This window comes from Molothrus ater, chromosome 9 (assembly GCF_012460135.2).
Source record: "Molothrus ater isolate BHLD 08-10-18 breed brown headed cowbird chromosome 9, BPBGC_Mater_1.1, whole genome shotgun sequence".
NCBI lineage: Eukaryota > Metazoa > Chordata > Aves > Passeriformes > Icteridae > Molothrus > Molothrus ater.
This window is the reverse complement of record NC_050486.2, coordinates 17,737,916-17,752,698: the sequence shown is the minus strand read 5'-3', so window position 1 is coordinate 17,752,698 and position 14,783 is coordinate 17,737,916.

Here is a 14,783-nt window from a genome sequence, read left to right as displayed (position 1 = left end):
TCCACTACACATGTTTTTGCCCCTAGGGAGAATATTTTGAGAATAAAAAAGAACACACAATGAGGAAATAAAGCAATAAATATTAAACAGATGTTCCCTAATAATCTGCTGAAAGGCACTCTCATGAGATTAATGAGTGCAGCACAATGTCTATGTAGAGCTGAAAGCATGGAGTACCTGACCATGAAGTCATGTTCCAGTCATTTAGTTCTTTCTTTTCCTGCACATATCAAATCTATGGTTTAAAAGAGACATTATTTTTTTAATGAGCATATTCCTCACAAAAGAGAAGGTGCCAGTATAGTGACAAAAGCTTAATTACTATCTACTGAGCATTCACTATCATCTTTCTAAGAGCCCAGCTCTTTATGGTGGACAAATTTCTGTCTTGAAACTGACACAGCTGCTGGCAATCTGAGATCACATGCCATGGGACATTGGCACCTTCATTTTCTCTCCTCTGGTGATTTTCCCTCCCAGTGGGATGAACAAATCTGTGCTGCTGCTGGAACAGAGGCTGCCAGGTTGCTGCCTGTGCCACCTGCACTGCACCTGATGCTGTGCCCAGCCCAGGGCTGCTGTCTCCAGGGCCCTATCCAGCACCTTTCTAAAGCACTAAATTGACTCCAAAAGACAAAGATTCCTACTGCAACTGCCACACATGAGGAAATGATGCCAACGCTATCAATGATGAGTGTTCTGCTTACCATGTTGAAATTGTTTGTCCTGTTGTGCACATCCATAAATTAAGCAGCTGTTTTTTTTACCAATTAAACACAGCCCTCACAATTAATAATAGGTCATTCAGAAGTGTGCCTAATCTGTCTATCCTCACTATCCTCACTAAACAAAAATCTAGATTCAGGCTTACAAACAAGGAGTCAGTTGCAGCACATTAATTAGAAAAGAAGAAGCAGAATAAAAAGCAAAGAAAAAAAAAAGCTGTGGAGTTGTATTCTTAAAGGATTAACACTGGGAAAATCTCCAGGCCAATAAAAGAAAAAAAACTACAAGTGTGTCCACACTCCAAACTTGATGGCAAAACTCCCTCTCTGCTATTTCAGAGGATAAGAGCAGCTTATGTGTAATTAAAAATAACCATGCATTTGCACTTGCTAAACTGACCTCCAGACCCCATAAGTTTTTTCAGTGAAGGCCATACAAAATGCTTTGTTAATTTGTCATCTCAGTATTCAGCTGGTATGCAGATTCCTGCGGACAGGTGAAGCTTGTGTCACAGGTCATTAATCAGACATCCTCCCCCTCATGTACAAGAAAGCATGGCAATTGATCAGTGATCCTTAAATCTTTTTGAAGTCACTGAACAGCAAGAGTTCAACTTTTCTTAGCAACTCAGAAGTTGAACTTCCTTACAAACAAACCCCTCTTCTGCCACTGCATTAAATAACTCAAAAGGAAACCCTGGAATTCCATGTTGTGTGCAGAGTAACATATCCTTTGAAAATATTTATTTCTTCCCTCCATTCCACTCCCCTGCTTCTGTGGTGATGAAAAAACATATCTAACCTTTATAACCTTGACACTTGCCTGCAGTAATAATCTTTCTTATCCATATGAAATGTGATTTTCTGTGACTCCTAAATATGTCATCAGTGACATCTTGGAGCAAATAGTTCAACAGAAAAGGACAACAGCAAAAGGTGTCAGCAAGGACAACCTCTCCGAACGGAATCCTCCAGTCCATGTGAGCTAGGCTCACTGAAAGTTTAAGTAGAAAATAAAGAGTTGAGGATAAAGTAGAGGATAGACTTGGGTTGCTAAATTCAATCTCATCCTAGGGAGAAAGTCACTTAAGAGCAAAAAAGCAAGTTAGCTTCAGCTGTACCTCTTTATCACACTGGCAGTTTTGGAGGGTGAGACTGCAGTTACAGGACAAGGAACATTTCCAGTCCCCATTTCTCCTTCTGCAGTCAAGCTGAACTGGCAGAACTTACTCAATATCTGTATTATTTAATATCCTGTTTGGTTTGGAAACCACTCATTCTATTGTTCTGCAATGCTCTCCAGGGCACTGCCTGCTCCCTTCTTTGCAGGTTTGGAGTGGATCAGAGCTCTTGAGACCACAGAAATTCAGGCAGGATACAATGAAAAACATAAGGAAGACTGGACAGGTCTCAGATTTAATACATGGTCTTGGAGTAGTTATTCTTAAGGGATGAATTCTGACTCATAGGATTTCGTGCATCTCTATGAGTATCAGATTTATTAAAAATGCCAAAGAGCTGCCATAAATGTAAAAGGAACTGGGGAAAAAAAATCATTCTCTAAAATTCAAAAAGTCAGTTTGGTGATATTTTCATCCAAGTTTGCTATTTTCACTGGCTTTACAAACGTAATGCTTTTAATCTGCCAAAAACTTTGTCTCTTTCTGGGGAGAAATGGGACTTTTTCTAAAGAAAAGAAAAGAAACAAAAAGAAAATAGAACCTAAAGCATTTTCTTAGAGATATTTTAGTGAAACTGTTGGTAGTCCTAGAGTTGGTGACAATTGTGTCTGAGAGAATAAATCAATGCTGGTAAAGTGTTAGATTGTTAGATGACATTTTTTTCTTAGGTGAAAATGTTAAGATATCTTTTAAGTGACTTTGAGATACTAGAAAAAAAAAGAGTGAAGGAAGGATTCTGATCAGAGCAAATAGAGGACAAAGGCAAGTGAATAAAGGTCTTCTCCACGAATCTCTTTTACTGCAAATCACCACTGTCTGTTTAGACTGCAAGGATGTCAAAGGGGGATAGCATCCTGCTGGAGCTGCTTCAGGGCCCTGGTAGGTCTGGGCACCACACCAACAGCCACTTACTCTCGCCACTCATCCTCTTCCACTCTGATAATCACAGCAGCAGGTTGATTATTGGGTTGTAAAATACAAGGGATTTAGTGCTGACTGCAGCACTGAGTGCCTCGTCAAATTCCTCACTGTAGATCATTTTCATAAAATTTGTCAAGGGTCTTGTCTGAACTGTATTTTCACATAGTTAATCCTCTGTCTGTACAGCAATCTGGCCCTGAGCTGCCTGCACTGCAGAACATGCCTGGGCTGACCTCCCTGCACTCCCTGCACATCCATCAGGATGCAACTGGCCCAGCCACCCACTCAGCAGGTCCTGACAAACACTGCCACAGGCACATGTGGACTGACCACAAAGAAAAGTAAAGACAGTGAGGAAATGAAAAAAGTTTAGAGGACGTAATATGAGATTACTGCTGACAGACTTCCCTGAAGTACACTGCAATGTGTAGGAACAGTCTGAGAAAGGAGTAAGCCATATCTCTGACTTCAGGCCCTGAACTTCGGCAGAGTTCACAGAAAAGTTCACCAGGAACCAAGTTTAGCAGTTTATGATAAGGATGAGTTAATAAAATGGACTTAACCAGTGCCCAGCAGTAGTAGCAGAGCAAGTTCTGACTACAAGAAAATGGAGTATTAAAACACAAGTTATCTGCTTGACCTTAATACCAGAGAGAGAAATAGCTCCATTTCCCCCTTCTGTTTTCTGGTCCACTTCAATTCATTTGTTGTATTTCTGTTTTCCTTTCTTTCTTTTTAATTATGGGTAGTGAAACTCTTGCCACCTTAGATCCCACTTGTGACCATATTCCAGGTATTTAAGCCCTGCAATTAGAAGATAGGATTTTTTTTTGTTCTTCCTCCAATGCCTCACTTTTTACATTGTTGAAAATGACCACAAATATCTGCCTAGCAATAGGGAAGAAATAGGGGTAGAACCAGGGAAAGATAGCACAAAAATGCATTGTATTTCATCTTGACAGACAACAATACTCTCTTTAGGTCATGTTTCCATACTGAAAATTAAATACAGTGGAAAACAATGGAAGCATTTTGTAAAGGAAACAAAGATTATATTGTTCAAGAAGGAAAGGAAGTGGTACAAAAATAACTCAGGAGGAGAAAAGAAACAAAATGTCAAGAACTTCAACATTTATTTTTGGAAGCTCCATAATTTTGTTTTTAATTAATAGCTAGTAACCCCTCCCTAACAAACAGTGTTTTCTTCCATACTCTCCTTCAAACACAGGCCATTTCCATTATGCATGCATTTCCCTGAGTATTTTTAACAGGTAGTTTTCCTAGTAAGATGACTGATATGTTAAAAACAAAAAAAGAGCTGCTGTGCAGCTGAACTGAGAAACAGGATTTTGTTCACTCTTACTAATGGATCAACTGACAGTCAAAAATAGGTGTCATTTTGTCTGAAGGAAGCCACTTAGTTAGCAAATTCAGTGACATTTTCAGGTGAATTCCACTGTAGTTAATTGAAGTCTGTTATTTACAAAAGAACATAAAAACCTATCAGGTTTCTTGGCTCAAAAGCTGAGAGAAATGTATTAATACAAACATGGTTGAAAAGGTATGAGAAAGGGTGTAAATACAGGCATTTAAACACAGACTATTTTTATTTCTGTAACAACATTAAGATGCCTGATGACCCAAATTTGAGAGCACTGCAGCATATGTTTTACACAGCAACATGGCCAACTTCCTAACACTTCTTTCTTTACATACTTTTTAAATACTCTCCATAAACTGTGAAGTAATGCTGGTTGTTGCAAGCTCTTGGCAAGTGATATTTGTAAAGGTATGTTAAAATTCTTTCCTGTGTTCACATCATTGCCTTGTGCTCACAGGAAAAAGCTGCTGAAGACACTTTCATGCTCACATTTATTCATTTTGCCTGATTGTAAAAAATGTCTATTAGTAGACTTTTCACATTGAAAATTATTACTTTGTCACCAGTGATCTACTTTACCATATTTCTAATGTTTTGCTACATATTCACAAGCCCATTCTCATTTCTGAACTACAGGCTTCTAACTTATGATAAAAATAAGATTATATTCAATTTGAAATAAGGTGCATGTGAAATAATTGTAGTAACTTATAGGGGTGACACTCCATCTTAGAGCATAATTGCACTCAGGCTCCAGTACTTAAGTTTTTACCTCTCAAGGTTGTTTCTAAGTATCCAATAGGTGCACAGAGGAGAAAAGAAGAAGAAGAAAAAAAAGATTCCTGTTTCTCACTTTCTTGAATTGAGAGTGTTTTAGTATGGCAGTGTTGTACTGACAAAATACTGTAAGGAATAAAATCTTTACATGCACTTTCTATTTAAAATGCAGTATTCCCCTTTTCCTCAGACAGCAGCTACTGAAAAAAAAAAAAACCAACAAAAAGCCATATTGTAATACTGAATGGTGAACAATCACTATCACCCCGAGGCATTGTCTATGTAATGTAGCAGGAGCCTGTGTTTAAACCTCCTGAACGTCTGACGCGTCTGGCAGGCCTGCGCTGTCCTAGGGCCAAGGACTCTGAACTCCTGCCTGAACCCCCAAGCTACAATTTTTGAAGATCAGGATTGAAATACAGCAGCAATGGGGAAAAGTAAAGGTGTGGTTATCTTAGGAATTCATTACTGAGTTATTCAGTTGCATCCTTTTCACAAACTCTAAAAATTCCTTAAAAATACACACAAGGCACAAGAAGGAAAAGGTGTGTGGACCTTGGTTGCTGGCTGGGGTTAAACCACAACTCCCAAGGCTGGGAAGCCTGAAGGCTCACAGCTTCTGGCACCTGGCTCCTTCTCCACCTGCAGCTTTGCCATTCCAAAGCAGGTTCAGTTCCCTGGGAGCAGGCTAAGGGGGGAAGTCTCTGTTTTGAGCAACAGCACCAATAGGATGCAGCAAGTGGCAGTAGAGGGAGACCTGCTGCTGCAGGGAATTGCACACCCACCTGCCATCGGGTAGGGTTGCTGCTTACGGGGGGGAACTGAGCAGAGCAGCAGGGACCCAAGAGGCTGTGCAGTCTCCTTCCTTGGAGGTTTCCAAGGACCAGCTGAGCAGCTTTGTCTCACCTCCAGCAGGCCATGCTTTAAGCCTGCAGGTGGACAAGAGACCTCATGAGGTCCCTTCCAACCTGAATTATTCTGAGATTTCATTAGGTGAGGAGAACATATTGCTCCAATTGCAGGCAAAGTGTATGATAGCATCTGCCCCCAGTTACAGCAGCATTAGATCATGTGAAGGAAAATGCACTAAATTTATGCCAGCTATCAAGTGTAACTAGGTGAGAACAGAAAGTGGTACAAAAGAGAGGGAGATGGAAAGCAGTTCCAGCTCAAAGCATATCAGTAAAAAACGTTTGCTTTGTTGCTTCAGGGCAGGAGAGTTCAGGTACTGCAAGAGATTTTATGCTCTAAAATGCACCTGGGGTTACACATCAGCAACAAAATTCAGTTAAAAAATCTCCTTACACCAATAAAATCAGAAGGAAAAGCAAGACCGACTCTTATTATTGTGGCAGTGCATTACAACTGTGATGCACAAAAGCAGAGGCAGAGATAGCAGCAAATGCAGTAGCAGTTCTGCAGTTCTCCATCCAGCAGTAGCAATCACAGATGTTGTCTCTCACCTTTTACATCCACCTTAACATATTCTCATTTCATTTTGCCCCACTCATAAAACCCTTGGTTTACTCAAATAATTTACCTCTGAACATCACCTCAAGGAAGGAGCATGGAAACCACCCAAAGACTTTCTAGACTCAGTTTTGAAACTTGCTTGGGGCTTGTAGGCAGAAAGTCAACAGTGCCAACATGCTCTGTGGAATAAACACCTACAGGAAGAGCATGGGGTGGACTTTGATGGATGACCAGGCTCACAAATCCCAGGTATAGGGAGCAGCAAACTGAAGCAATTGCTGACACATGGTGTCAGGGTCAGACCACTGCTTTGATTCCCGCTTGTCCTTTTTGTAACCTGCCACAAGTGCTAGGAGGTTCTAAAACTTTTCCAAAGGGAGAGGTAGTGTTTAAAAGCCCTTTCCCCTTTGCTCTGCACTGGCATAAAGAAGCTGTGTTATGCCCTCTAGAAGCAGTAGCCATGATTTAAACGACCCCCTTTTGAGGATTAAACCACTTGATCTACCTCTGCCTTCCTGATGTGAAATCCACATGCCTGGCCCAGTTTCTCTTCTGGTGACTGAACAGTATTTTAGGCAAACTGCTTCAATGGCCAGGCTGTTAAACAGGCAGAGTAAACATTTACTCATTTTTGTTAAGAAGCTGCTTTCCCTTCCCATGGAAAGGTGCTGTGAGCTGGCTGTCTGTGAAACTTATTGCAGCAGTGCACCCAAAGAAGATAAGTGTAGCCCATATTTTTTAAAAACTACTAAAGTAGAGCCCTGTCCATACATAAATATTTATGACAAAACAGCTGGTTTTAGTTGAAGATGTTTAACTTATAATAGCTCAATTTTATAATCAAGGCTAAGAAGTCCCATGAGCACAGACTGGAATGTAAACACCCGTTTTGGTGATTCCGACTGAAGAATGCTCTACCACAAATTTTCAAATGAGAAGAAGGAGGAAGGAAAAAAGAGTATGTGATATGATGAGAAAAAGTACCACTAGTTTATCTATGTTGTTCAACCATTAATATAATTAATGAAACATTGATAATTTTTATTTAGAGTTTATACTAGTTTTGCCAGTTATGGTCATGACGGTGGTGGTTCCTTCCTTGGTAAAGAACATTAGTATCACATGCTTCCATTATAGTACCTGTGCCTACTAAAAATGCACTTAAATTTAATGTGTGAAAATTTAAGGCTTTTTAAGACAGGAAAAGATCTCATATGATAGATATTTATCTATTTAGGTATCTGTTTATTGATCTCATGCGTGTTTACACAAAATGCACAAATGTTGTACAAAAAGTATATAGTAGCAGATGCTTTAAACAGATTAAATGTTATATTTATACACTTCTGAAGTCTGTGCCTCATATTAATAAAATGAATTGTCAGAATTTTCCATTGTTCCACTTCAAAGCATGCAATTATATTACCTTAATTGGAAGCACTGATGTGTTTTTACCAAGGATGTTTATTTGTATTCTGACTACTGAGATATAAATATAGGACCATTTGCTACATTTAGTTCTCCACTTATATGATTTTTTGTTCTCTGAACTTTATCTTTACAAACTATCATACTGAGTATATTTCCAATGCAGGAACTATGATTTTAAGATAATATAATCTAAAATCCTTCTTCTTATTGAGATCTCTGCTTGATTCTCTGTGGTCACAGAACTTGTTAACTGCAAAGTGCTAATGTCAGTGAGAAGCATCACAAGTTTTGACTTGTGAATTGCAGCAGAATCCAACGGGTTAGGAATTCATATACTGAAGCATTGGCATTCACTAATCCAAAAGCAAAGCTTATGTGTTATTTGTTATCAGAACAGTCAACATGGATATCCAGAAGTTTTTATAGCTTCTGCATTAGTGAAAATATACTATATCTGAGAGGTTCTGAACTGTGGGGATGAGAATGTAATCCTTTCAGTTTTCCCTTAGACACCATTTAGCAAGTAAAAATATATTACTTTGCCTTGAGCTTTGTTTACTGTGATAAAGTTTTGCTTATCTCAATACAGAGAGAAGTCTGCTCATGGTTTGACAGTACATGCACACCTGTGGTCAATGGTGGTGAGAACTGTGTGCATTCATTTAAAAAACAGCCTTTCATGACACTTAGTAGAACATGCCATCTAATAGGTGTTTTTCCTCAGATAATTTGCTATTAACTGAAAAAATTGGCATTCAGAAATCTAATTCAAAATTACTTATCAGGTCATAAAATTCCAGATTTATCCTCTAATTAAGGTTTAACTTCACAGAAGGGTATGTTTTTGGGCTTTGCTTTGACATCTAATGTGCAATAAATGTATTACTTAGGGTTTAGACTTGCTTAGTTTTTGGTCTCCTGGTGATTTACACTTGAATTTGCATAACAGCACCAATGAGACTGTCTCAGAAATGCAACTCCCAACACAAATCTAAAAAGTGCACGATGAAGTTCCTAGCTGTAACCTTATACAGTCACATCTGTTCACCTCAGAATTGTCTAATATGACCTTTTGAATTTAGCTGGGTTTTTTGGTATTCACACCGTGTTCAATCCAATGAGAAAAACATTGAGGATTTCTCCCAGTGTACACCCAGAGATGAAATGTCATTTCTCTGGGGGATGATCAGAACATGCTTAGTGTTACGCTTGCATTAGCTGACACATGAGTGCTGATTAGATGAAAAGGTCTGCAGCCATCCTGAGCTGACAGTGTACAACAGCAGCACAGGTACTAATCATGCTTCCCCTTTAGTCCTGAGCACAGAAATATGTGAAGAAGAATACAATGAGAGCAAACTATCCAAACTCTGAAAAATAATAAAATCCCAGGGTGGTCTTTGACAGCCCCATAGACCACAAATCAGTAACCATATTCTCAGTAGTGCCCTGATGTTTTGGGTGGTTATTTTTCAGAGGGAACAGGAATGGAGTCAAAACACTGTGAGTCAGTAGTCTGGACTTTGCAGTGAAACTTCCTTGCAGGATCCCAAAATCTACTCTCTAGGTGTGTTCAGAAGATTATGGCAAATCCTGTGACTTTTATGAACCCTTGTTGCACTGTCTCATAGCTTTTTACTTCCAGAGGAGACAAAAACACGAACAAGAAAGAGAAGTTTTAATTTTTCTCAAAACATGGAAGGTAAGAAAACACTCCTTTTAATTTGGTTAGGACTGAAGTGCAGTTACAGCCACAAAATTAGACTACCATTACTGAAAAATAAGTTTTGCTGAAATGCAGATAAATCAGAGGCTTTTCCATTAACAGAGATCTCCTTGTTTGGAATGACCATTTGTCTAGCAAGGAATTGGATGGTGGTACTGACACCACAAGTGGAATTCATCTAACAAAATGCTACACTCCCTGACTTTGCCCCTCCCTGAGCTCATCAGTGTTGTCACACAAGTACTGCATGAGGAAGAGGGCAGGATGGCATTTCTGTCACAGACCAACCTGGTACACGCACATTTGGCCACCTCAAGATGCCACTAAACTGCTGCAACTGAACTGGGAGAAGGGCTGTCACTGAAAGAAAGGAAAGAATAGAAATGGTTTTGTAAATAAGACTTAGACAGCTAATATTTGTTAGAACAACTTTCTTCACCCTTTGCCAAAGCTTTTATGAATGACAAAATAAAACTTACACAGGGACTAACCAGCTTGAGGGTCCATGTGCCAAGGTACAAATACATCTAAAGGTGGGTAGAAATGTGGGAGCCAGGTAAACAGGAGACATCCCCCTGTCCTAGGATGGTCCAGGCCAGCTGCACTGAACTGCTGCTCTCTCTGCCTGAGGCAGAAACAAAGGCACCTCTCTTCTCCTCAAAATTTATATGCTTAATAAATAAGCACTTACTTGTCAAAGCGTCTTGAACATGTTGTATCTAAAGCATCTGTGACCTGGAGGAGACACTACAGCTGCTGAGTCTTTGTTAGAATTTTTAGTGCTATAACTTTCCTTTAGCATGAAAGTTCCTCCCTTGGAAGAGTTTGTTCTCATTCTTTGTGCATCACTGATGGCTTCAGCTCACTGGAGAACTGATCCAATCCACTGGAATCAGCTTTCAATGATGCAAAATGCAATCAAATCAAGGAACTGCCCTAGGACATCAGCTAAAGAATAGATTATAAAAAAAGGTTTCAAATTTTAATTTCAGTTCAGCGAAGATTTTTTATAAGCATTTCTGTAGGTGCCCCTGCAGAAAACAGTTGATGTAAAATGATTACTACCAATCTTGACAACTTCCTACAAAAAAAAAAAAACCCTCACAATCAGACAAACCCCACAATATTCTTTCACCATCTGTAAAAACTGAAAACATCACTACACTCTATGCATCTAACTCTGCTATGCCTTGAATATTCCAGGAAGCCAAGTCATCTTTATAAGTAAATGTACTAAAGAATTTGCCATTAAACATATACAATATACTGTTTTAGGCAAGCACAAGAAAATAATTTTCTTTCTTTTTTAAAGATTCTTTAATGTATACTAAGTAAGACATGAAATTGTGTGGCTGTGTGAGACTGCAACACCACCCATTTTATGAATTCTAACCAGAAATACTAAGCATTGCTTCACTTTAAATGAAACAAATAAAATAAAATAAAACACCCAACAGTCCCCACAGAACAATGATGTGAACAAAGGTCTCTGCAAGTTCCCTTAACGATGGAACAAATCTTTATATTGCAAGCCATAAGGATGACTGAAGGGTTCCTCAGTAAAATGTGAAAAAATATATGGGGAGAAATATTTTAGGCGATGCTACACTAAATTAGGAGTTTCGTGCCTGCAAAGAAAATGCAAGGAAATCTCTGGGATAGATTTTCACTTTATTACAGTAGAACTAATTATACATTCATTAAAAACAATGACTGTTTTATGAAATGGGATTCCTTCTGCTGCATTTTTCTCTTAATGAATCCGCCTAATGCTAATTTTAATGTCCTATACATAAAAATTAAAAATAAAATATATGGTGCACGACTCCTTTTGCCTAAATTATTTGATTGTACTCACAGAGTCAGAACCAATGTATATTTTGTCTATAGAAATTAACTAAATACCAGTTCAAATTCTCGAACATCTCCAGGAAACTATACCTCATAGTACCAGTATAATAGCTAATTTAGTATTTCAATAAGGTTATTTGTCTTGTTGATTTAAGTAGCAATTCCTATTATTGAAGAATTTATCAAAGAAAGAGATTTTGAGGAATTTCCTTTTTAGGTGTTTTGCTACTAAAATATTCTGGAGATTTTTTTTAATGTTCCACAATTAAATAAAATTTTATACATTAAGATTCTCATCTTCATAGGGGAGATATTTAAATTGTGCATTTATTAGCCAATATTGTTCTATTTTTAAAATTACTGTCAAACTACATATGTCTGGTAACTCCCTTTGAAGTAAATGAGTAACATTTATTTTCAATAAAGCTTTCATTTTAACTAGGCACATTAGATATCATTAGTACAAATTCATTACAAATTATACTTCAGATTTCATGGAGAGTTATTTACCCAGCCCTTTTTTATATTTGAAAGTTAACTAAGATAATATTAGTTTTAGTAAATGCCCTGCAGTTACCCAGATTTTAATATGAAATTATTTTCCTTGTTTTCTATTATACTCACAAGACACAAATATAAAATCCAGGTTTATTTCACAACTATTAAATTAAGTTCTATATTTATTTTCATTCTGATGATATATGTAAATGTAATTTAAGATGATGCATTACAAAATACTATTTTGAATGTAACAAATTATTTTAAAAGTTACATGAATTCTAAATTATTGCCCAATTATAAATGAGTCTAATGCTGTTTTATATGATCCATCTTTAAGAAGTGATTTCTGCCTAATGTGCCACTTTCAGCTCCACGTGTTATTGTTGCAGTGTCTACATTTGGTACTCAGGGTAAATTGGTGGGACAGCTCAGCCCCCATGTATAAAACAAGGAGGTGTAACTGAGAAGAAATTACCCAGATTTTTCTGTCAGAAAGATTTATGACCTTTTTTTTTGCCATAGAAATGCCAGGGAAGAATAATATCACTGAAGCAAGAACGACAGAATAGATGTGCAACATGACCCTTATAATTAAATAAAGGAGGCAAATGGCAAATCTAATGAGGGAAGAAGTATGTATATGATCACTTTACCTGCTATCTTTAAATGTTAAATGTTTGTTTTCTCTGATTACATTTAGATATTTTTCCTTTCCTGCCCACCTCAAATTAGGTATGAAAGAGGAACCAGTGTTCAGGTAGGAAAGGTAGCCAGCACTCCAGCTGTGCCTGCAGCTAGAAAACCAGTAGACAAAAGAATTTTGTGCTCTTAAGAACAGCAAAACAGCACAAAGGACAAAATGACCTTTTCCCTTTGCCTCTTTTTTTCAGTCTTTGTTTCAAGTGGGCAAATCTCTTCAAAATGAATGTTCTCAAACAATCACCACACTCAAAAGATTTTTTTCTGTCTTCTGTAAACAGAAGAAAATATTTGGAAAAGTTCAGTATGAAATATTAGTCTGATTTTTAAAAGCTGTCAGCAGCCACAGTTTCTGAGACCTGCACGTGTTTAGCAATTAAGATTTCAGCTTTGTTAGCATAGTCATTACCTTTTTAAAAAAGAATTCATAAATTAATACATTTAAAGAGTTAAATCTAGAAATAAGATGGGAAGACACAACCAAAGCTTTGTCGATTAACACTTTTTCTTCTGTTTCCATTAATATTACAGAATTTCTTACCCATCCTAACTTGGCCAATTTTTTATTATCTTATAAATCAGGACTGATTTGAATAAATCTTCCCACCAAGAATTAAGAATAACTGGTATATGACTGGACAGAAAATTAAAAGACAATGAGCAAGTTTCTATGTGGACTAGAAGATAGAACTTCCTAATGTTACACCACTGACCCTCACCCAGGCTTTTTAGCCCTAGAAATTTTTCACTGCTGGAAGCTCATGTTATGATGCTTGACTGCAAAGTTCTTTTGGGACTTCTACACTTCTGCTTCTGCTGGGTCTTGCCAGATGAAGCAGAACACAGAAAGCAGCCCTGAAGTTACCTCCATGACAATAAAATACACAGATTGATATCCACAACTGCAATTCAAAGTCTGGATGATGTTACTTTCATAAGTCACATCAGAACCTCTAAATACCACATAAAAATTTGTTTTTATTTTATCTTAGCTAGTGCAATGGAAATAACTTTGTATAAGTTCATCTCCTACACAAGCTCAAAAATTTTATTAGTTTTCACAAGAAATCACAATGTATCCAAACAACTCTTGATCATAATGTTTCACTTTTACTTGCATCACTCTTATTTGGTATGCATAACTGTTATATCAGCACTTTTGAAAAAAACAGGATATTTGTAACAGACTCTTATCCAAAGGCAGAGGATTCTCCTCTTAGTGCCTTGAATTATCTCTGGAAAAGCCCACAACTGATAGCTGACTCATTCACATACTGCTGCCAGGTCAGATGCTCACTCAGATGCACTTTGTCACATGTGGGAATCAAAATTATCTCTGCTGAGAAAGTATTTATATTACTGTGAGCCTAAGTCTATGTACTATTTTCATTAAATCACTTTCATTACTGCTTCACCACATCTCAGGCTGACTGTGGCCCACTTTCAACATGGCTGCTTCATATGACCTGGAATGGTGACAGTGGAAGCTCATCTTCCTAAAAAAGCTCTTTTATTGTTATAAAAATTCCCTCTGCTTATGAATTATTTAGTGTCTCAGACTTTTGAATGTTGATTTTTTTTTTCTAAAGGAAATTTAAGAGGTACCCAAATGAAATCATTCAAAAAATAACAACTTGGCTAATCTAAAGTGCCAGGAAAACATTAACCTTACTGTTACAAATTAACTTTATACACATTATAAAACACAACTATGAAAATAATGGAAAAAAAATAGTGTAAGATAAAGTAAAAGCAATACATAATTAATGCCATAATAAAAGAGCAATATGATGGAAAACTGTAATGGAACTAAATACAGCACTGTGAAATGCAGCCCATAAATGTGCATAAAATATGCATAAAGGTGCAACTGCTCTCAGCCTGGTCGCACAAAGGAGGATTTCATGAAGTGACTAATGGTTCACTCACTCCTACCTGTAGCCTAGAAAAGTACTGAGAGACAGGAATTTTATCTGTCACTTGAACCATTGGTTTTGACTGAAGGGAGAGAAAAGCACCAGGGAAGTGGTGAGGAGAAGGTGGGGGGAGTGGGGCTGCTGAGGAAGCTGAAAGAGCACACATGAGGTATTGCAGTCAGCAGTAGAAAACTTTATTCT